Source organism: Rissa tridactyla, chromosome 1 (assembly GCF_028500815.1).
Source record: "Rissa tridactyla isolate bRisTri1 chromosome 1, bRisTri1.patW.cur.20221130, whole genome shotgun sequence".
Lineage (NCBI taxonomy): Eukaryota > Metazoa > Chordata > Aves > Charadriiformes > Laridae > Rissa > Rissa tridactyla.
The window spans coordinates 128,207,544-128,230,417 of NC_071466.1; the positions used below are offsets into that span (position 1 = coordinate 128,207,544).

Here is a 22,874-nt window from a genome sequence, read left to right on the forward strand (position 1 = left end):
AGTATGTGTACCCTCATCTTTGAGAAAATGTCAATAAACAATTTAAATGAAGTGTTACTTGAGAGACTGATAGATTTCACTTAACAGAACTGCATCTAATACTGCACAGAGAGTGTAATACTGACACACAGATGCATACTGCTCTGCAGCCATGAGAGAGATTGAAAAAAAAAAAAAGCAATAAGCTATAGAGGATCACTAAAAATGCCAATGACAAACGTGAACAAAAGCACATGAACAAATTGTATGGTACTGTTAAATTAGCGTATTTCTCTCTTTTCAGCAACTGAAAGCATCTGAGGAACACTGGCTTTTAGAGAGGTGCTCCTCATGCCCTCCCATTTAAAGACCAAACCAAAACGCACACAGATGTGACTGATGAGATAGAGCCCCAACAGCTTCAAAAGCAGAAATACATTTGACCCAAGATGTGAGGCCTGCATCTACTGTAACACAAGTTACAGCAGAACTCTCCTCAGCCCTTCACAGTGGTCCCAGTGGAGATATTAGTACATTTTGCTGCTGTTACTTCTATCTACTTTGGCAAAGAGTCCATGAGTCATGATACCTATGTTTACAATGCTGACAGATACAGGAACAATCCGGTGGTGTTTTTCTATTAGTGATGACTGTTCAAGATCTGCCACTTAGAAATGTTTACATGAAAATAGGAACACATGATGCTTGAAAAATAAGGCTCCAATTTTAATTGGCAAATGAAAAATTTAAACATTCTAAAACTTAATAGGGAAGTGACGAGCACAATGGTTTCTGTCCCTTGTAAAAGACAGCAAAAAATGTACACTTTTGCCTGCCTACTTACATGGGGAATAAACAATGCTTTCAGGGCCTGATGAGAGACATGCTGCTAGTTGATGGAACCTTTTGTCATCAGATGCTAAAACAAAAGTAATAAATGAAATAAGTTTCGAACATGAGCTTACAAGAGATCTAAAGCCTCCCATTAAGTAGTCGTGACAAGGGTCTAACGAAAGATAGCTACTTCACTCAGGTTTTCAATCCTAACTATTAAATCCAGACAGCAGGTTTCTTGCTCTACTGTTAATATTAAAGACACCAGTGTTAAAAAGTGGAGCTTAATGGTTAACACACACGAGAATATTCATTTATTTGACTTCAAGAGAAGTTGAAGAAAGCAACAGGGAACAAGTGTATGCATGTACCAAAGTAATATAAAACTTAAGATAATTCTTTAACAGTATAGTGTAGGCATTGTCAAAAATCGTTCAAGAAGTTAGGATGAATTCACATCCATCTCAAAAAGTGCAGACAACTCAATTCTGCAGACCCTTCAAGATAAGATGTTAAGTGAAACTACTGAAGCAGAACTCTGATGAGTATGATGATTGTGAAAGTGAGATGTTTTTAGTGCCATCATTATCATTATTAAACGTAGCTGCAATGACAATTTAAATCTGTGTTCCAAACTTCCTAGCTGCTCTTCAACATTAGACACCTTTGTGTCTTGAAGACCCAGAAATAAGCTTACTAGTTGATTATGCTATAAAGAAAAGCTCTGCTTAACAAGACAGATGCAACCTTATTTTACCTTAATGATATTGCCTTCAATGGAACACAAAAGAAGCAATTGATAGCAATGATTGAAACATTTCTTTTAGAGACTTGTAAGTTCAGTTGTCCACTATAAAAATCTCCAAGTGAAAAAACAGGGGAAAAATAAAAGAAAAAGTAGCAGCATTGAACAGTGACATTAGTGCAGGTTGGCCAGCTGAACATGACAAATAACCTCCTAATGGCCATAAGCATATAGACAATTAATGGTATGTCCTTATATGCTGCTATTAATTCTGTATCAAAATGAAACCCACAAATATTATTACAGTGTTACCTAAGATACCATCCAATAACAAAGAGAAAACAAAGAAAGATGTCTTTACTAATTAGTTAGACAACAAAAACAAAATTGAAACAAGAATGTTTGAAACTATTTCTACTGCTTCTGATATACAGCTGCTTCAGCCGCACTGAGTGAAAAAGTAATAACCAAACTTTCCCAGGACTGTACTGTAGAACCTAAAGACAAAAATCACTCTGCTATCACTGGCAGCCTGGCTAACTCAAGTGAAAAAGGCAGACTCATGTCCCTGGTTCCCACTTGGTGTTGCTCTCAGAAACACATACCTCTACGTTTGCATCAACAAGTGTCTTGAAATTTTCACGGAGAACAAGAAGGACTTTGATCAAAAAATAGCACACGTTTTCCTCTGCAAGGAACTTTACAGAGAGGTACTAAATTTACAAAAGCAGTTGAAGGAGGTTTCAGAGGGACAGATTACAGGCTGATGACACCACCGTTTCAGCCTCAGTGGAAATGTGGTTTGATCTAATTAACAACAAAGAACTAGAACCACTGAAGAACAAAATTAAAAAAATTATTCAAAGACACTTGGAAGCTTTCCATTTCACAGCCACCAGGACCGATTACAAACACAGACGGATGGGACTAAACCCAGGATAGGATGTCGAGGTTGGGACAGGCACAGAACATATTCCAGATATCTCAAATCTTCTAAGATTAAAAACTGAAGATACATATTTTTGCTCTAAATCTGTAATTACAAAATGGATTTGATTGAACACAATTTAATCATGCAGGTGGCAAATACAGATGTTAAATTAGGGCACACAAGATGTCTGAACTTGGAAATGCTGGATTGTAGAACAGATGCATTGCTGTCCAGCCAACTCAGCATCACTTTTTACACATTTTTAGTTTATTCATACCACTTTGATTGAAACTGTGTAACAGTGTGGGTGCTAAAATCAAAGAATCCGGTGAAGTGCACTGATATGCAGAGTTAGATATAAATCCTCAAAGACCTAACTTTTTTCACAGACCATGGAGACCATGAGGATGTTCTTATGTTTTCATTACAGAATCACATATTTTACATTTTAGATAATGGGTATTTTTGTGTTTAAGCAATAAATATGCCTGCAAAATAAGTCACTTCACATGCATGCACTCTTTCAGTGGAAAAAATACTACATTCGAGTGTTTTCTCCGAGAGACTTTTGCAGAAATAACCAAAAAAGTCATGCTGGGGAGAAATAGTCAACCCTGATATGTTGGCTGCTGTTTCCACATACAAATTTTCTCTCCACACCCAATAGAGAACACATACCTCAGCTGAACAATTGTGAGCATATGTTAGCTATGCCAATATCCTGCGGAAAGTAACAAAAGGCTCTAACTTATTTTTAACTGAGAGAAGTGCGTAACTAAGAAAGTTTGTGCTTGAGAATTTCAAGTCAGATTTGGGATTACTGTATTTCCCTCTTTGGGAAGTTGTATGATTACTAATCTTATAATTAAAAAAGTAAAAGTTAATGAGGAAACATGTTAACGTCAGATGATTTACGTGACTGTTAATATTACAAGTGTATTGGGGGGGGGGAAAAAAAGGGGGAAAAGGAAAAACCCATTGTGTAATTCAGTTCTGATGAAATGCCGGACAATTTTGAGACTGATAAAGTGAGTCACTGCCAACTGACTCAGCATGACAACAGGAGTTCATTGTTGCCTTCAGACCGAAGCAAGCAAGCAGCCAGTTGGTTCAAACTGGATTTGTTCTTTCACTAAAATGTGGTATTTCCACCACCTTCTTGTTCTCCTTTCACATCATCCATCGGACTCTCTAGTGTCTCCAGTACATACTGCATTTATTAAGCCCTGCACTATTCAGCTAGCATCGGATACAACACACATTAAGCCCTTAGATGCAGTGTGTTACAAAATTAACTTAAAAGGCTGGAATACAGCTCCATTTTTAAGTCCCAGTGTATTTATATTTCACATATGGTTTTCGCTAGGCTATTCACAGGGGGGACTATAAAGCATCTCAACATGTGAGGTACTCTTGTAAACTCCACTATGTCCTCAGTTGCACTTACTGTCCTCAGGCATGGGGGATGTTGTACTGCAAGTATTAATACGGATATACGTGCCGCCTGTTACATCCACATCTCCCCCTCCCTGCTTGTAGGTTTGGCAACAATAGGACAGCTGAATTCAGCTCAAAAGCTGGAATTACTGTTTGTCTCCAAGGCTTTCTAAAGATTGCTTTCTGCCAGTCACTGCAACTTTCCCTGGCACCCTCTGAAGTTAACAAAACAAGGAGAGCTCAGCAGCTCCCATGGGAGTCAGGACCCTTCAGACTCTGGGCAACAGAACTAAAAAAATATACTGCCCCCATCCTTGAGATCTCTCAGGACTGGAGCTATGTGAGAAGGACCTTTTAAAATATTTTAATAAGGTGGATTTATATTGTTAATGCACAGGACTGACCAAGAGGAAGGTTCACCTGTTGCATAACATTGTATAAAGTGTACGGAGTGATGTTACAAAATCTGGTTTGTGGCTCTTTTCTTTCAATACGCTCAAATCTCAGTCCCATCATTCATTATTTTCTGCTTTTCTCACTAAAGCTGCTTTTCATGAAGCCTGTCAGAAATGTGAAAATCCCTTTTTTTTTCCCCCAAAGAGGTTATTAGAGTCTTCAAAGTTTACTGATTTAACTGCAGCTTATGAGAGAATCCTGGAAATAAAATTAAATTATTTTTGAGAACAAACAAGCAACAAGAAAGGTCCATACTTCTTCAAGTAGCTAAAGCATCCCCACCCATTACTTTTTAAAAAGCATATTTTGCCAAAAGGAACTATGCCACGTCAAAAATTATCATGCCAGGAGAAAGAAAGTCCTTACAACTGAAGGACAAGATTGGTAGTCAACAAATGTGGGTTACATTCATGATAACTTGGCAGGTGACTTTGACTAAATCAGTCAACATCTCTAAATCTGAGTTTATCCATCAGTGGAAGAGGCTACTAATGCTTCCCTATTTCAGGAGGGTGTCTTAAAGCTTAATTAATTGATGTTCATAAAGAACTCAGATTCTCAGATGAGAGGCATCAGAGAACACCAAAGTATTATTAATCTCAGGTGCCAAAAAATTATCCCTGCTCTTGCATGAAGCAGCTCTGAAATATTTGTAATTTCTATGGTAGCAATATCCCCAGTTCAGTTCGCAAATGATGAGAGTTATCCAAATAAAATAAATGTCTGGTCATCAGAGTAAACAAAGACATCATTTTACAAGTCCAATCTAAATTGTAGAGATAATCAATATGAGAATAGCAGTGCCCACAATGAAACCTGTATTAATTATGAAGAGAGTTTATGAAAGAAATTAATCATTATTATGGAGCTCGCTGTAAGAATTTAATAGCATGAGCCAATTCTACATGACTCTTATGATGCTTGAGGTCAAATATGCTGAGTTTGAAATAAACTTTAATCTACTCTGAACTAACTTTGTATAAAAAAAGAAAGCTTCTCATAAGTTCCACAGTACTGCCCAAAATAACAAATCTACTCTACCCCTTAAGTGCGTGTGGTCTGATATGCCATCCTGAAAATAGATTCTAATGTCTCTCTTCGGTCTCCCTTTTTTTTTTTTTTTTAATTGGTGCTATAGCAAAGTTATATACACTGATTACAAGAGAAAATTAGGTATAGGAGATAACCAATGTATTTTTACGCTTACTTTGTTGGGTTTTTTTTTGCTTAAGTAACCATTCTTCCAAAATAAACACAGCAATGTTTATGGAAATAAAGAAACAAATTATAACAATTTTAGGTAGCATACCGCAGTCAAATAAATACCATTTTCTAATAAAACAAACTGGGAGAAAACCTAATAGAACTTAACCCATAGTAACTGAAACAAAAACTCAAGAGACTTTCTGTTCCAAAAGCAGAATTGTTCTTGAGAGCTAAAGATTCCTATCCATTGGTCAACTTCAGTATTAATCAATTAATCCTTTTTGTAAGATTATAAATTCTCTGGGGAGAGGCTATGACTGGAAGTGTTGAGAATGCTCAATGTTGGCTTAATTCCATCTCCAGTCAAGTCAAGTCTGGGTTGTCTTCAAAGGGAGAAGAGCTAGACTGATGCTGAGAGCTTTTGAAAAGTCTATCCTTTATATTTATTTGCTTCTGTGAAGTACTTCTTAAGAAAACAAATAAAAGCAGGAAGACTTAAGTAATGAGCCCATCATACCTCTGAGGTCCACGCATGGCAAGAACTCCATGCGTCAGAAGTGGATAGAGAATTCTTGGTGGGGGGGAGGGTCTTGTTTAGGGTACTTCTGGGCATGTGCATGTTCATGAGGGGAAGGAAGGTAAGTCGGTGGGATGCAGCCAAGTCAGAAAAGGTTGGCTACCCCTACAAGTGCACAGAGAGGTGCGGCAGAAATAGCATCCTCTTGCTTTTGCAAAATACAGGATTAGTCATTTTGGAGACTACTAAAAACATATGCAAAGCTTACAACACAGTCAGTAACAACTAGGTGTGCAAAAGGAAGAATGAACCCTTAAAATATTACAAGAGCAAATGGTCTCCAATTAAAATAGTCCAAAAGAGCTCAGTGTGAATATTTCTCTGAGCTTCCTTTGTTGATGCCATAGGATTTCTTTGTAGTTGTACAATTCTGCAAGCTAAAATTCTCTTGGCAACTACAGACTTCCTTACTTCTGATCTCATCACACACAGATGGCTCAGGCTTGTAAAATATTATTAGGGGACGTGTTGGAGTGGCCTGAACATGGGTCACTCCAGCAGCGTAATCTGACTCTAACAGTTTCTCTGGACTTGTATAACCTTGAGTTCTGCCATTGTTTCTCAAGCTGCAAAATGGGAAGAGAGTCTACCTCCTCATGAAGCGATGAAAACATGTGAGTTAATACACGTACAACTCTATAAAAAAGGAAAAGTGTTACTGCTATTTGGGAAGAGTAAGATAGGGTCGTGTGGGCTTCAGTTTTACTCTCTTCTCTGAAACAAACACCGACACAGATATAAATAGTGCCTGCAGAAAAGCAAAGGGTGAACTTTTGCTTGTTCTTTTAAACAATGTGTAGCTTTTGCATGTAAAGGCTGTTTAGAAGAGATTTGAATAGTTTAATAATTAAACCAAAATCTTTAGTTCTAAAAGTATTAACATTTGCCAGATTAGATTTTTTTTCAGTGGTGTCATAAATTCACAGTATTTACCCACCAGTTCTGGTTTTCATAACAAGACTGTGGTTTTTATTTTGATCACTGGTTAATTTATTGCTGCAGCACATCATTTTGCTTTTCTTTTGGAGGTTCTGAGGAAAAGTAATTCTTTACAGACACTGTTCAGATGGTATTTTTCAATTAAAAACACTTAAAGCAGAAAGGAATGGTTGTCTGGTGGGGGACTGAAGATCAGAGTTCAATGCTTGGCTCTACAATAGACTCCCTGGGGAAATTTTCAAAGGCACAAATGGCAGGTTGGCACATCACTCCCATGCTTGCTTTAGTGGGAGTTAGTTGCCTCTGAAAACCTCTCTTTCTTTTCCCTGGATTATCCCGATCAAGTCACTAAATCTTTCTGTGTCTTGGTCTGCAACCACTGTAGTGGGAATTCTAGTATTTCGTTTCCCTCACCTTTTGCCTGACTTGCCTATTTAACTATAAGCTTCCTGAGACAGCATCTGTTTTACAGTATGTAAAATACCCCACACCAGTGGACGAGGCACTGATCTCATCTGGGACTCCTAGTTTCTGTTAGAATACGTACATGCAAATAACATTAATTCTAATTGGGAATCTGGAGAGTATTAATTTAAACTGTTTTCCCAAAACCCGGGTTATCATGCTTTCCAGGAGTAGTACTGCATTGGTAAAAAGTGCCAGATTAGCAGCCCAAGAGAAAGGCATGCACAGAACAGGTGCAGAACAGCAAGATGGGGTAAATGTCTCCTGTGTGGCACCCAGAAGATGAACCATTCATTGGAAAGGGGGATTACTAACCCTCTTCATCTCAACCTCTGATTTATGCTAACTGCACTTGAGGCCAACCTATACCATTTAAGTCTATTCTTTCAGTTCATTCTTTCACTGAAATGTTACATTCTTCTGGAACAAAAAGCTACCTAAACAAATGTCCATGAGGCCTTTCAAAAAACGAATCGTGAGCCTGAGTATGCATTTGCACCACAAGAGTACAAGTACTCATCCAGTGGGGTAACAAAACCAGTTCTGTCTTATTTGTCTTGCAAGTCATAACTAGGCAAGTCAATTTTTATTTTCACACTGCAAATTCTCAAAAATGTGACATATGGAACCACTTAAAGGACAAGAATGTCAATATAGTGAATAAATATGCGTGAGAAGTAAATTCAAGGAAATATTGATCTGTATTTGTTTATTCCAAAAGTGGAGTGCCCCATAATTATTCAAATAAAACTGGTAACTATTTTTTCTACTCTACTGAACCTAAGTGTGGTGCGACCACGAGTGAAGATAAAAACCAATTCATATTGTACGTGCACTCATGAATTACCTACTACCCTACCAAGAATTACCAAGTTTGCCAAATGAGATGAGCATAGGACTCATTATATTCCAGAACACCACCACAGAGCGATGACATCTTTCAGATACCCACTAGTAGTTAAACTAGGCTTTTTACTTTTGTCCTGTTGCATAAACTTTTCTCTAAGCCTCTACATCTTTCTCAACAATCTCTTTATGGCTATAACCAAGACCCTGAGTTTTGTGCGTGAATTTTTTTCCTCAAGTTAACTCAGCTAAAGCCAGAAGCATTACAGTAGGAATTATTTTTGATATATTCATAAGAGTAATGCATATCTTTACGTGCTAGGCACATCTTCTGTTTCTTTCTGCATCATCCAGTTTATATCATCTATGCAATCAGCCCAGTATGCAATACAAGACAGAATTCCTGCAGTAGACGTAAATAATTCAAGAAAGTTTGTAAATCCTCAGGGAGATTTACTCACAGATCACCTATTCAGAGAGTTTAAAAGAGATGTCAGAAGAGTTCCAGGATTATTATAGACCAAGGATAGGAAAGGTTGTAACAAAGTATCAGTACAGCATAAAACTGAAACTGGCTTTGCTTTTGGAGAAATTAACAAACTTGTAAGGCATTGGTCTAAATCTGCCAGTGGAGGAATGTTGTTTGATTGGATCATGTACTGGGATGCTGCTGCAGTCGGATCCAGAAAGAATGACGCATCATAGCCTGACATGGCTCTGATAATAGATAAGTAAACCATAGGACTGCCAAATGAAGAGGTCAAAAAAAAAAAAAAACCCCAACAAAAACAAAAGAGCTGATAAAGCAAATTACACCAACAGAATTTGCAGTGCAACACGAACAAAAGAAACCCAAACAAACCCCTATTACTGATGGGATGCCCCTGTGTCCCACATGGCATCATTGGAAATGGATTCTGCAGAGAGTGAGAAAGACACAAGCACACGGTTCTGCAGTAACAGCAGCCCTCGCAGAATATCACCCTTTGCCAACTGAGAAACCTTGACGTGCTGGCCACATGCCTCCATTTCTATTCTACTGATCCACTAAATCAGTCACACCTTAAGGTAGGTTCAAAATCATGGGTGACAAAAACCCAACCTTTCTGTTTGTGACAATCCTTGTATTTTCCTCCCAAAGGGAAAGTATGCTAAGGACATTCTTTATATGTCCGGAGGCCAACAGACTGTCACTTTCTTTACACAGTGTACCACGTATATCTAGGACATAGAAAGGATTATTTAAAACTCTAAAGGAGACATTTATACCCAGTGCATTTCCAAAATAAGGATGGCAAGTTGCTGAAATAACTTATTTAAAACTTTTTCTCAAGTACAGAGTGATAGAATTAGAGTAAAATCATCTAGAAGGGGTTGGAAACACTTTCTCGTGAAGCCTTAAACATCACTTCTAGTGACATTAACTTGAGCTACACATCCCATCGGAGAGCAAGTGTCAGCAAAGTAAATGCATTAGTTAAAGCTTAATAGTAGTTTGGTGTTCAATATCCTGAAATATTTAATATGTTTTTTCCCAAAGTAAACTGTTATTCAGTTTTAATGAAGACATTAACCTGCTTGATTTGTAAGCTCCTGTGGGAAGTCAGTCTAAAACACTGTCACAAGAGGTAGGCAGAAGTAACAAGAGCTGTGACAGGAAATCAAGCACATTTTAAATGTTAAAAAAGCAGCCAGAAAATGAGTCTCAATATGCTCTTGTTTTCTTTTAGTTTTGTTTATTTTTTGGTAATATGATTTCTGCCCTTTAAAAGATGCCAATTAAGGCTGGTTATAACGTAGTCTGCACGTAACTGTGGGCATTGAAATCTATGTGAGTTTTCACCAACTATTTTGTAAACAAGAAGTGGTAGAATACAGACTCAAAAAAAAGTCTGGGTCAGATTCTGAACTTCAAGACACTTTTCAGTTTCCAGCATTGTAGGATGACAGCTTTGAACTGGAATCCACTGTTACACGTTTAGTCACAGTTTGAATTTTCCAGACTGACTTTGGATACAGTCTCCATTTAATGGGAACAGCCGGTTTTGTGAGTTTTCAGCTTGAAATGATAGTGATATAACAAGATGAGCAAAAATGGTGAGACCCCAAGCAATTAAGGTGGGTGTGTACTCTTCCTGAAATGCATATTGGTGGTTTGACAAGGGAGACAAGCTGGCTGCTTTGTTTCACAGGAGCTGCGTTTAGTTCATGCTGTCAAGCGTGGATTCTGACACTTAACAGTATTAATATTGCTATTTCTATTGATATAATTAGCACTTCTATAAATAATAGCTAAAGCTGCCATAGCTAAGTATATTACTGCAATCAGCACCATCAGGCCCTTCTTCGTTACACACCCTCCTGGAAATACAAGCTGATTGATCTCAACAAGCCACTGAGCAACGCTGTTGATTCTAGCGGCCCAGCTAAGAGCAGCTACCTCCATGTAGAAGACTCCCCTAAACAACTAGTTTGTATGTGTGAGACTGAAGTTTCTCACCAGTCTTGCACCTGCCAATGTTTGAATGCTATAAATAGGGACTCTTCTTTTCAGCCACGCGGTAAAAAAAACCTCACATTGAGTTCAGTGGGTGTTATTCATACACTACAATGGGGAAGAAGTCCTACAAATGCTTTGGAGAGAAACCGGACCCAACCTTTACATTCCAGCTAAATAGCACACAGATTTTATTTATTTACTTTACAGCTATGAAACATGAAATTGCTTAACAAAACAGATATTGCTTCTTATACAGAAGAACAGCAGCACCTGCTATTTCAGTCCCTAATTTCATTCTGTTATACTTAAAAATACTGAAGAACAACTTTTCTAGTGCCCTAAACACCAAACTTCAGGAACTCCCAATTTGTTTCAAAGAACTTTGCCCTTATTTCACAATGCCTAAAAGCTGTAAGTTCTACGTTAATTTTGAGGGTGTTCAGTATCTAACTTGAGGTAGTTATGCTTACTGACTGCAATTTATAACTACCATCAGTGGGAGAGGGAAATGTACAGAACTAGTAGTGCTGGTGGCAGACATAAAGCCTCAGGGTCTCAAAAGATGCATGCAGAAATATAAGCAGTTAAAAATTGTCACCAATTATTGAAATAGTGGTTATTTTCTGCTTTCTTCATCTTCCATAAAGTGATGTGGATAAGTACCGCACAAAGATTTTCTGAAGGCCAATATTTACAGTGTCTGGAAATAGAAAGCATTACGTATAAGAAAAGCAGCCTAGATTTCTGACTGTAGTTTGTCACAAAAATTATTTTAAAGTTTGAAGTTCTTAAGGTTTAGTCAAATGGATGTGCTAAAGGTCGTATGGGGGATTAAGTCATTTGTGTGTATAATTAGTATTGGGTGTGAGACATGCACACTTTTGAATCCTGTAAGTTGTTCCAGAAACACTACTTGCTAGCTGTAGTACTTGAAAACTTAAAATGGTAAAGAGGATACTATAATTCCAAAGAAGCTTTGAACTCCCGTACTACTAATACAGCTCACTTCATATGAGGCCAAAGCACTCACACAGCACTGTCTTTCAGTAGTACCAATGCCAAAATAATTCCTGTATAATTCCACTGATGTCACTTCAGTTATTTCAAAGAGGAAATTCATGTCTAAGCCACGTTCTGTTTTCTGATGCAAACCCAGAATAACTACACCAAAGTTTATAAAGCTACTGACATTGGCATTTATTGTCAAACCAGAAAGCCAACAGAATAATTGGCACCTACCATTTGAAATTATTACTTGAAATATTATATATAACCATAACAGCAGTGTTTCAGAATTCTCCGTGTACATACCTTTGCAAATATTTGTGATGACAGCACATGATATTATTCCCATTATACAGATAGGAAACAAAGACACAGCAATTTTCCCTAAAGTCAAATACGCTATTCGTGGCAGAACAGAGCGCTTCACAAATCCCAAGTCTTAAGCCAGGAACCAAAACCAGTAAACAAGTACTCAGTCTTCAATATGCTTTCATGAAAATATAAGAAGCAATAACTGGGTTCGACCCCATATTTGATGAAAAAAATAAGGAAAGCTGAAGGAATAATTATTTCTTTGAGGAAGCAGTAAAAGAATCAGACTCAGAACTTTCCCTGGTATTATGACAAAATTTGATTACAGGGGGTTGTATTTCGGTATTCATTCAGGCACCTTTCATGAACACCTGAGAAAATCAGAATAGAATCTGAGATATACTAATACAGGTAAGCGCAAAATAATCTACATCCTGACATCTTTTTTTGTTCTACTCACCCTGCGCAGGCAACAAAGCAATACAGACCTTCCAAAATCACCTCTGGTTGTGCAAACCTGTCAATGGCAACCGTTTTCTTTTGTTTCAGAAATGCTCAGTGATTCATCTCACTGTATACTGCTCATGAAAATTAAGGAACTGAATTTTGTTTTGTTTGAGTTGCTCTGATACCCAAGATCAAGGGTCAGCATGCCTATGGAAGTGTAAACAAACAAAGTTTACTAAAAACTGCCAATCTAAGATACTATATTGTTTTTGTTTTGTTTGTCAATACCGTAATGATTTGTGCACGCTAGCTGGCCCCTTTAGAGAGCTTAAACCGCTGGTAAGATTTCTTGGGCTACCATGTATGCAATTACAGCTGAATTCTGCTTACTTAACATTAATTTGGTACTTTGAACAAATTAAAAATAATTATTTTTCCCCATAGCATCTTCTACGTTAATATCTGCAGTCACTCTGGAATCTTAATGAGCTAAACTTGGTAAGTTCTGTCCATACTTGGCTAGAGGACAGACTCTTCCTTCATGATACACATGCGATCGTTTGGGAACAGTTTGCAAATCTAAAATCCCACCTCGCTTGAAGGGATTTACAGCCTCACATGACAAACTATACTGAACAATACTGAGGCCCTGTGAAAAATAAACAAAAAGAACACATTTATTTTCTAATACCAAGATGGAAATAGTAAGTCTTGAGGGCCACCTGGAATTTGACCAAGGTTACCCAGCAAGGATCAAATCCTATTTGTCTTAGGCAGGCAGTCCTGCTGAAATCAAATAAGCCTACAGCACAGATCAGTATACTAGGGCTATGGTTTAACCTCTGAGGCATGCTATAAATCCTGTGCCATAAAATAGGTGCTATGGATTAATTTCTAATCCCAAATTATAACTCCTCATTGAAGATCTGAAAACCCAATTCCCCACACAGATTTAAATAACAAGGATAGAACCATGCTGAGATCTTTTGAGACTTTTCTTTTACAATTTCAAACAAAATATTTTCCAGGATACTCAATTAGTGCAGTGACAATTAAACCACACTGTTTGAAGTAATAGAACAAATCATACGCTATGACACAGCATCTTTTTTTTTAAATCTGCCTGCATATCTAGTCACTAATTTACCCAATAAATTAATTCCACAAGTGGCTCTCCGAGTCATCAGTTTGAATTATCAAGTTTCTGCTGTATTTCCAAAACAATGCCAGGCATGCATGTGCGTAGGAGGGATGGGACAATGAAGCCAATAGGTGCAGCTGGGGCTGGGGTGGCAGAAGGTCTGTTCAAAGTCTGTCACTGACTGCTCTTTGACATTGGGAAGTCATTTCAGTGCTGTTTAATTCAGGGTCTTTCTAGCATATAATATTTTAGCAATGAAGTCACTCCCCAAAAATTTGGAATGCAAAGACATGCTTCGTGAACTTTATGAAATCTTCTTTTCCCCTCAAAATCAGGAACACCGGGGTAGGGGGGTGCATGCCGGTCTGTTTGGATTTCTTGCCTTTGTATCTTCCCTACATGTAAAAGCAGAAAAATTTTCAACCTTCACAAAGCATCTTTATGCAAGTACAGGTGAAAGACAACCTCTGTAAATTCAGTCTATTGAATGAGCTAGCTGGTATCTTGTACATCTGGCATTGCCGCCGCGCAGCATCCGAACAGCTCTCCTCTTTAGTCTGAACACTAGCGATAGCAACCCTGATTTTAAAGCAGGGGCTTAGGATTCCATTCCTAACATTACAAGGTAGTAACAGCAGCCATGAAATCCTTGGCCAGAAGGATTTTATTTTTTGTGTTTGCACGCTAACACAACAAACAAGCTATGTTTTAAGACTTACGAACTATTTCATTTTGGAAGACACAAGGCATTCATATTTTTAACAACTGACTAGTCACAGATTCTACATTCTATCAGAAAGTTTTCTTCTGCTAGAAATGAGGATTTTTTTTAAAACACCTACAGATTAAATGATGAGATTTAAAATAATGCTAAAATCTTCTGTAATGTTCTTCCTGCATTACAAATGGACTATTAAATCAGTGAAGTGCCAATCAAATGCTTTTGTACTTTGAAAGAAAGGTTTAAATAACAAAAGCAGTTTTTCAGGCCTCTCTCTCCCTCGGTAGTCAGTGTCACCTATGCACTAATTACAACATATTTACTCTCTTTTCTAGTAAGATCACAATTGAATAGATTTTTCAGAACATGATTTTTAAGAAAAGTTGCAATCAGAGCCTCGTGGATTCTGGCTCTTATTAATCCAGCTTGTCTCAGAAAAATACAATGTTGTGCAGTAAACTTCAAGATATCTGACGGGATTGAATTATAACAGCTCTGGATTCAGTCTCCAGCTTTAAAAATCAACTCACTGCATGACCTCGGGTGAACCATTAATTAACTAGGGCCAAATCCTCTGTGGACTAAACACAATGGAACTAGCCAGCTTGTACAAGCCAAAGATCTGGCCCCAAGTTTCCAGAAGTTTTGATTCGGGCTGGCCAAATACTGGAATTTTCGTCCTATGAAAAAATGTTCAGTTGTGTTTCAGGGTAAGAAGTAAAGCTCTCACATCCTTTGTGGAATAAAAATTCCAAGCAATTCCTTTAAAGGGGGAGGGAAAAAAAAAAAAAAAAGTGGAGGTCTCTCGGGGAAGATTCTGTTAACTGTGCTTTCTCCCCGTAAGCAGCAGAAAGTGGAATTGACAGAATTCTTCAAGGCAGGTAGCCATGAACCATCACTTTAATTTTCTGGTCAGAAAAACCTTAACTTTTTTTCCAGTAAAACTGGAACTTTCCTGCAGAAAACTGCAACTTCACAAATACCACATTTTCCACTGGGGTGGGAAGGATCCTCCCAATCAGCTCTAATATTGTGTACTCACAGCATCTACTGAAGACAGCCTAGCTGCTAAAAGAGCTCTTGCCTCTGAGGTTTTCTTCGTGTAAGAGAAGGATGAGACTACTTTCATATCACAGATTTATTTTTGTCTTGAGTTACTCTTTCGTGCAAAGCACCCTAAAATTCACAGATACTAAATGATTCTGCATTTCTACATTAGCCCCATAATTTCAAAGGCATCCTTTCTGTATAAGAGTACATCCCAGGCATTCAGAAAGACCCAAGGTGGTGTTCGTATTTCAGGACTGTTATACAGTTGCAAATAATCACAGGTTTTATAGAGGTACTTCTACTTCCTAAATAATTTCTTTGATCTGAGAACCTAGCTTCAGGCTTTGTATGTTAGTTCATTTTACTAGACCGTGACTCTTACTTTCTTATAGTTTCTGGTTTGCCATTCAGCAAAGAGGACTACAGGAGGGCATTTAACCTGAAAAATAAAAGATTTGCTCGGCTAGAAAAGGAAGCAAAGACTGGATAACAGAAGCAGCAGTAAGGCAGCCCGTGTTCTAGTTCTCTCGCTGCAACAACTAGCAAATTCATTTTTTCCTCTGTACTCCGATTTATAAAAGTGAGAACACTCCCTATTGACAGGGCTAAAGAAGAGACCCTGCCATCTTGGCATAAACAGACGCCTGGCACTGGAAGGACAAGCGACTGACTGCTTTTAAAGCCACTGTCGGACCCGCGATATAAAGTAGCCCGATGGCTCGCTCAGGTAGAAACGCGCTGCCAACCTCAACGAGGATCAACGCGCCTATTTTCTCCGTGAGCCCGAAGGGACGGCATTAAAAATAAAACTAAAAAAAAAAATAAAATTAAAGAAAAAAAAAGCAAGTAGCTGAGCTCATCGGTGTCGGAGGGACGATCAACTCCTCCCAAGCCCGCTTCTCTCCCGCCGCCTCACCAGCCCGCGCCACCGGCCGCCCCGCAGCAGCCAGAGCCGCGGCCGGACCCGGCACTTTGCGCACCCCCCCTCCCTTCCTCCCTCCCTCCCTCCCTCCCGCGGGGCTGCCGCCGAGCTGTGCCCCCCTCCAACCTCCCCGTCCCGGCGGCTGCGGCCCTCGCCTTGCCGTCGCGCCGTTCACAAAAGGGCGCTGGCAACTTTTCGCGGCGGCCCGGCCAGCGGCTCTTCCGCGGGGGGAGAAGGAGGAGGAGGAGGAGGAGGAGCGGGATGGCCGGGGGGGGGATGTCGGTGCCAACTCTCCCTCCGGCGGCACGCCACCCTCAAGGGAGCGGCGCCGCGGGGCGGCTCTACCGGCTCCGAAACTTTTTGGGGACGGGAAAAAGCTCCGCGAAGCCGCGGGAAGTGCGCGTGTGTGTGTATTGGGACCCAACGCCCCCCACGCGCGCAGCCGCCCGATCCCGGGCGCCCCGGGAAACCCAGCTGGCGCTCCCCCCCGCCCTCCTCACGGTGCGCACGGGGGCGGCCCCGCCCCCCCGGTAGGCGGTGCCCAGCGGCGGCCCGCCCCTAACCCCCCGCTGACCCCGGAAACGCGGTACCTCTCTCATCTTCTCCCTTCCCCTCCGCGCAGCGGCTCCACACTTTCACAGGCGGCCGCCGCCGCCGCGCCGGCCCCCCTCATCGTACCCCCTCCCCCCTGCCCCGCCGTCCTGCCTCCATTGGCTCGCAGCCCCGCCACTCCCGGGCGAGCCGCGCCCCTCCCCCCCCTCCCCCCGGTGCCCGGGCCCGCCCTACTCCTCGCGACTCATTGCGAATTTTCTATAGGCGAAGCCGTGGTCCCCGGCCCGCTACGCGCCCCTCCTATTGGAAAGCGCAAGTGTTGATCAAACGGATGGCGCCTCTCATTGGCCGGCGTTTAGAACGATAACGGCCGCTTTCGCCGGCCTAGCGCTCTCACTGGCTCTAGGGAGGTGCCACTCTCTCCGGCAGCCGGGGCAGCGATTGGCCGCCGCGAGTGTCTCCGCCCCCAAACAGCAGGCTAGGTTGCGCGCCCTCTCCCCCCCCCGCCCCCCCCGCCTTCTACGCATTTCTATTTCCCACTTTATTTATTTATTTTCTCCATAAACTTAAATGACCCCGGAGGGGCGGGGGCGAAGGCGGGGCCCCGGCGGGCCCCGGCGGCCAATGGGGAAGAAGGAGGGAGGCGGAGCCATGTGGCGCCCGGGCCAACGGCAGCCCGGCCGCCCTTGGCTCTCCGCCCGCCAATCGAGCGGCGCCCTGCGCCCCCCGCCCGCTGTCGCCGCGGGAGCCCAACGGCCGCGGCGGGGCGGGTCGGTAACGGCGGGTAAGGGCAGCAGGGAGGGCGGGCGAGCAGCTGATGGCTCGCCTCACGCAGCGGCGCCCGCCGGCCCGGCCCCGGCCCGGGTGTGGAAGGAAAGGGACACACACAACACAGCCGTTTCCTTCCTCACGACGGGGAGAGCGGTGCCCGGGGGCCGTGAGCGTGCCCCCGTCCCCCCCTCTCTGTGGCGTTCCCTCAGCCTCGCGCCCCCGAGGGAAGGTTCCCGCCCGCCGCGGCGGGTTTTCTCGGCTTGCCCTGGCCCCGTAGCACCGACGGCAGTCCTCGTCGCACGTCCTGAGGCGGATCTCGGCTGTTCAGCCCGGGAAGCGAGGTGAAATCGTTTTCCCGAGAGCGCTCGGGCCTCTGCCCTGGGCCAGGGACTCCTCACGGGACTCGAGGGACCTCTGTCTTTAGGGCTGGGGCAACAGACCCTCCCCCTCAGACAAGCGATGGAGTTTGGGGTTTTGTGTTGGTTTTTTTTTTTCTTTCTTTTTTTTTTTTTTGTTACACAGTGAAGGAGTCATTTGTATGTGTTGATTTTGCAGCCAGGTCCGAAGCGAGCTGCCAATAATCGCTGTTGCCACAAGCACCGCGAGGATTCTCTGAGAGTCCCAAGGTCAGCTTGTGTCACTGGTTCCTCCAGAGGGGACCTGAGAGCCGTTGGCTTTATCAGTCTCCATCCCTTCCCATCAAAGTGAAGACCAAGACCTTTCTTGGTTTTCTTACCATTAGTGTACTTATAAATTTTTTACCATCCTTAATTTTGTCAGTGTTTCTGATTGGAATCCTGCATGTTTGCGCTGTTCTTTCAGAACTCCGTTCATCTGACCTACCTTCCACGTGCTTGCTTTTTGTTTCAAGTCAAATAAAACTCATGCTTTATCCAAATTAATATCTTTCTATACTTCCTTTTCCTTCCTGAACACTAGGTTAGTTTAGATTTCGTGGTTGTCATTCCTTTGAAGAACCCTGAGCTTCCTACCTCCTTTTTCCCTGACGGACCACTCCTATGTGATCCAATGTAACAATTCTCCAATTCCCTCATCCTAGCAGTCGGTTATGTTTGCCATTCCCTGTCCTTCCCTTTGCATGGATCACCCAATCTAAAGTTATCACCCTAACCCAAGTTACCTCCCACATTCATATCAGAAGTATTTATATCTGTCTGTTGGAGCCATGTGGGGAAGACCTCCCAGTCCCATTGGTTTCTCCATCTTTCATGTCAAAGTCTGTCACCAGGAAATTTCTCCAGGAAATGCCCCTTGTTGGAGTCTCCCATTGACATCAGTGTGGGTGATTCTGCTAGCTGCTTATGGAAAGCTCCTCTGCTCCGTGAGCTGGGTTCTGTAGCAGATCCTTACTGTGAGAGTGCCCAGCTTCTTTCATAGAGTCAGAATGGTTTAGGTTGGAAGGAACCTTAAAGGTCATCTAGTTCCAACCCCCCTGCCATAGGAAGGGACACCTCCTACTAGACCAGGTTGCTTTCCCCTCATCATTCCCAGGGACTTAGAGTGCACTGTCACTCTGTTAGCATATTTGATTTCAGAACTTATGTATAATAGCCAAGGACATCTCTCTTCCCCCTTTCCCCCTTATTATCCTCCTTTAACAAGGAGTTATTTGTGTTCCAGTCATGTGGGTTACCCTACTACATCTCTGTTGCCCCAGTTAGAACATGTCCTATGTAGCCCCTTTATGTTTTTGGAAGGGGGTGGTGGTGTTGTTTTTAGTGTAATGGGAGTAATTAGTAAACAAGTTACAACTGGTAGTAAAAGAAGGTAAGGACCCCCATCAGACTCGGCTCAGTATTGTAGTGAAGCACTTGGATTTTAAGCACCATCTTAATCTGACTGCATAACTGCTTAAATGTAAGCGTATGCTGAGGTTCTTTGCCAAATCAAAGCTTTAATTTTCTTTTCATTTTCTTGTGGCCTGTTCTGCATTTTTAAGCTGAGACAGAGTGTGAAGTAAAACACTCAGAAAAATAATTTCTCTAGGGCATACTCTGTTTGATAATGTCATACCTGGAACTTCATCTGGGCTGTCAAAACAATGGCGCATGACAGTAAAACTGAGCACACTTCATATACATAAATCTTTCACAGTCTGTAACTAAGTATCAGGAATGAGCTGAAGGCTCCTCTCGCTGAGTTATTTTACCGAATCAGAAATTATGTGACCGTTAAGAGAGCAGACACCTCGAGTTACTATCTGGGAGGTAACAACAGGTAGAGGTGGCAATGAGTATATGACAATGAATGATTAAAAGGCATACTGCAGAAGGACAGGGGATTTTAAAGAGATGCAGAGGAGGAGATTCCTCTCCTTGAACAGCATTTGTGGTCCACCACAGATCATGAGGCTGCATTCTGGTGGGAACTGCAGGTGTATCAGAGGTGCCCAGCAAGTTATTGGCGATTTGATGACTCAACGGAGAAGAGTATTTACAGTGATGATGTGGGTCTGCTGCCGTTTAATGTTGTAATTAATAATTGTGGGACAGAGAGCACACTTTTAAAATTTATGGTTAGAAATCATGCTTTAAAATGTTACAGACCTCTCAGACGACATGATTAGAACATGAAGTGATTGTGTTGAGGAAGTGATCCAACCAACAACCTGGTATTTAATAGTATTGCTAAGTACGGTGTACAAATAGAAATCAACTATAGAAATAGTTGAGGAATTTCTTCCTGGAAAGTGGAATAACTAAGGAGGCAGAAAGACCACGGAAGAGGATCCAAGAAGTCAGGCTACATCACAAGTGAAATACAAAGCAAAGGTGAAAAGGGCAAATCTCATTCTAGGGTGTGCAAACAGGACAGTTGTACTTAACGTAAGCCCAGGAAGAAATAGTTCTTCTACATCCAGTACCAAGGAGGCCTCAGCTGTGTTTGGTTTCGGACACTGCATTTAGAAGAGATTCGGAAGATCAGAGACTAAAAGGTTTGAAGTGGCAACACAAAGAGTCTTAGAAAACATGGCCTACAAAAAAGGGGCAAAGGAACTAGATTTGTTTAGTCTAGAAATGGGAAGAAAGAGGGGAAGTTCTTGCATTAAGTAAAATTACTGTGGAGGAAGATAAATAAATTGTTCTCCAAATCCACTGGGTCAAGGCAAAAAGGAACAGCTTTCATTTGCAGGAGCATTTTAGTTCAGATATTGGGAAAAACTTTTTGTGGGTTCAGCGCAGTCAGAGAGTCCTTGGATGCCACAGGATACCGAATGCTTTTAAAATTACAACAGACTGGGGCCATCCACCCTCTGGACAGTTGCCCAAGGCAGCAAAGCAGGAAGATCTCGAGTGGCACGCTGCCTTGCTGGGACAGGCTGAGAAATGCAATACTGGGAGCACAGTGCCTATGAGAAACAACCCAAAGCTCCCCATGTCTTCCAGCAACAGCCAGCACCTCCTGCTTTTCCTGAAGACGCGATATCACCAGTCAGCTCAATGGTTGCCTCTCTAAGCAACAACAGTTTGCAGGTTCTGCTCGGTTTTGTTGTCAGGCTTGATGTCAAGTCACAGGTAGCAAACATAGACAGGACACCACTGCTAGGAAGCTAACGGGCACTCGCTATCAGATACCGTCAAGTGCTGTCTATACTTGTCCCTGCAAGATCTTTCAGGTCTGTCCTAACATTACAGTTTTATGAGCGGGGCTTTTACTGGAGGAGCCTTATAACAAAAGGCCACTTTGTAGCTCCCCACCTCTGCGCTGCTTGAGCTAAAACCCTGTAAGGGCACAATACCTCTCAAGCCAATAGACTTGCGAGCAATTGCCTCTACTTGTGGAATCATTTAAAACAGATCTTAAAAATAAGGTGTCTGGTCACACAGTAGAACGACTTGGTAAGGTTAGTTTGGAATCTTGTAAACAGCAACATTGAAATGGGTTACATTTTTGTAGTAACTTTATGCATGTGAATATCAAATTCCATATGGTTGCTTACTGAATTCCAGTTTTGGGGCCTGAATTTCCTACCTTAATTGGCAGGAATGAAGAAGTAATCCCTCATCAGGCAGAGCTCATAGTAAAAGCATAAAAAGTCCAATTTATTGCATTCTTTCAATATGACTTCATTTTTGAGCATTTTGTGACAATCTGACCTAATATTGCACTGATTCAGACAATAGAGCTGTTCTATTGTACTTTAATGACTGGAAATGTAATTTGCTTCCTGTTTAATATTTAAGCCAGCAATAATACCAAAAAGGCTTATTGCTCCTAAGAAAAGATGAAAGGGGCATAACTCTTAAGGTTTTTTGTGTTCAAAATTTGACCTACTTTAAAAATACTAGAAGCTCGTGGGAATGGTCCTCAGAATTAAAAATACCAATATAAGATTGTTGCCTGGGAATTTTAAGATACATCACTTCCAGCTCATTGAAAAGCAGAATTTCCCTCCCAAGGGAAATCCAGATAATTCAAAATTAATTTTTGTCCTGAAATACTGAATTAGCAGAGTTTTTCACAGAAAGAGAAGTTTTACAAGAAAAAAAAAATAATATTCTGAACTTCAGAAATATTTCACTTGGGCTTGGTGATTCTCTTGAAATTTTTCAGTCTGGCTGAGTTGAAGATCGGCCTGTGCCTGCCCTGGCTGCCTCTAGTGACCCTTACGTGGCCAGAGCTTGGTGGACTTGCGCTGTAATTCTCCTTGGAGAGACCAATGCCATGTCTATCCCACATTGCCCATAAAGCTCTTCCGTGGTGGGCAAGGAAGACAAGTTTTGGCTTAATGTGCGAGGAAGACAACTCACAAAGGCTGACCAGTAGAGGATAATAGAAACATGTGTTCTCTGAACTGCTACAACAGTGAGACATGTGGTGGCTCAGACAGGGATGTAGACCCATAGAAAGAAAGCAACTTGAACAGAGAACAACACAACTAAAACATAATCTTCATGTGATATACAGCTGTGGGCCTGCCCTCACGCTTCCCCCATAACGGCCCATTGCCTTTTCATTTGGTATTACTGCACACCCCCTTACACTGTGGGACAATATTGCACACACAGCTTGGCCA

General features: G+C 41.5%; 1 protein-coding gene and 1 long non-coding RNA gene across 6 annotated transcripts in view; one reads left to right on the top strand and one right to left on the bottom strand.

Annotated features, from left to right (window-relative positions):
- The window catches only part of ZBTB20 (zinc finger and BTB domain containing 20), a 487,506-nt gene extending 470,329 nt beyond the window's left edge, over positions 1-17,177 (bottom strand). For 2 of the 5 annotated variants that reach the window (XM_054214041.1, XM_054213930.1), the window contains exon 1: positions 17,104-17,177. The gene's annotated coding sequence lies outside the window, so the exon portion shown is untranslated. Of the gene's footprint in view, positions 1-15,973; positions 16,033-16,639; positions 16,739-17,103 lie in introns of those variants that run through there. The other 3 variants (XM_054213988.1, XM_054213978.1, XM_054213996.1) reach the window with 3 other exon arrangements.
- On the top strand, positions 6,699-16,121 carry LOC128914734 (uncharacterized). The gene is made up of 3 exons (XR_008468419.1): positions 6,699-6,779; positions 12,587-12,643; positions 15,984-16,121. It is a non-coding gene; the product is annotated as an uncharacterized LOC128914734 (long non-coding RNA).
- Positions 17,178-22,874: the final 5,697 nt, after the last annotated feature.